The sequence below is a fragment of the Acyrthosiphon pisum genome, chromosome A1, assembly GCF_005508785.2.
Source record: "Acyrthosiphon pisum isolate AL4f chromosome A1, pea_aphid_22Mar2018_4r6ur, whole genome shotgun sequence".
Taxonomy (NCBI): Eukaryota; Metazoa; Arthropoda; class Insecta; order Hemiptera; family Aphididae; genus Acyrthosiphon; species Acyrthosiphon pisum.
The window spans coordinates 10,033,625-10,035,317 of NC_042494.1; the positions used below are offsets into that span (position 1 = coordinate 10,033,625).

The 1,693-nt window shown below is 32.4% G+C and overlaps 1 long non-coding RNA gene across 1 annotated transcript; it reads right to left on the bottom strand.

The window, feature by feature from the left end:
- Nucleotides 1-555: 555 nt before the first annotated feature.
- On the bottom strand, nucleotides 556-1,693 carry LOC103309016. The gene is made up of 2 exons (XR_510593.2): nucleotides 1,577-1,693; nucleotides 556-917 (listed from the first exon to the last, which is right to left on the bottom strand). It is a non-coding gene; the product is annotated as an uncharacterized LOC103309016 (long non-coding RNA).

Genomic DNA, 1,693 nt, shown 5'->3' on the forward strand with positions numbered 1-1,693 from the left:
ACAAAAATATAAATTTAAAATAATTTTTCAATTAATAAAGAGAAAACTGTAAAAAAAAGTGTCGAGTACACTTCTATAATACAATAACATTTCAGATAACATTGTATATTCAAATAATAACAATAAATACTAGAGTGCATTTGTCAGGGTCATCTGGCAATCGTCAACTGGATAATTGTTAAATAATAATATATAATATTATTAATAACTAACACCACCACACACCACAATATTCGAGGGAGGGCAACTCCGATCATTACTGAATTCGGGCGGATGCTGCTTTTGCGACAGTGGCCATGGCTTCCAGCCGGCCGTCGCAGCCACCCAAATTCAGTGACTACCTTGTAAGTAACTGAAATAAATGAAAATATTCAGAGATAAAAAAATTTTAAAAATCATTGTTCTGAACATTGTACGAAAATACTTAAATACATATTCATTGAAATACATGGCATATGTAAAATGAAATAAATTTTTAATATGGAATTAGTAACATTATACTTGATATATTTTCAAGTTGTTATTTAAGTGAATAATAATAAAGTTCAATAAATATAAAATAATAATAGTACAAATTTAACGAAACTTAAATAACAATATATAGCTGCAGATGTACCTGAAAAATAACTTCCACGTGAATCATAAAGTGCAATAATATTCTATAGTCTATACGTTAATCTAAAGGTGCAATGATATTCTACGTTATTATAGTTTCACAAAGTCAATTGCGGAAATACATATTATTTAGGTTCGTCTGACGTCTGCGTTGCAAGTGTTATTAGCTGATCATTTTCAACGTCTTCAGCGACCGCAGGAGTGGATAGAGTCGTCACGTGTATTCTATTAGTTTGACCATATGATGAAGTCTTTGATAATACACCGATCGAATAAGTGGAACCGGGCTTCAAGTCGTTTATCTGAAATGTGTGATACTATAAATATACGGTTTATAATTCTATACTCTGTCCAGTGAGAGAACGCACCGCCCAACAACCAAAACTGGTTCCCTTACACAACACCCTGCCATTAAGGAACCGGTTTCTATAGCATGGTGACGCGGCGGGATGCCCAGAATTGGCGCGTTCTCTCGCTGGACAGAGTATAATATGATAAAGTTGTGTCCAACAATGGCTGTATGCATTTGAACTTTAGATACCGAGCGGAGCGATGGATGCATTGATTATACAATGATGTGTGTTATTTTATTTATTTTTTTATTAACTATTATATAACTAAGTATTGAAAATTTAAAACATATTTCCACGTAAATAGGTTATATATAAATAACTTTATTTTCCATAATATCATCAAATATAGGTACTTAATAATATCATAGGCTGACTGACCGTCTTCGTTCAGAAACGTTTTTCTTATACAAATATATAATGATATTATTTCATTGAATTCAAATTTAACACCATCCATTACAGTGACCCACTTGTAACCTACTGTACAGCAGAGCGACTCCCACTTGTCCACCTTTTTTTTAAAATATTTATAATAATATACTTGCCTACGAATATTATTCGTTCCGCGTTCGATCGTAAATCTACAAAAACTGTTATCTCATAATTACCGTGCAGTTATAAGTTGGAAGTTCTTCTGTTATCAGAATCTCTAAATCGGGTTTGCTATCACAGCATTTATCGATGTCTTTAGACGAAATCTCTTCGGTGTTCACTATGAACGATTT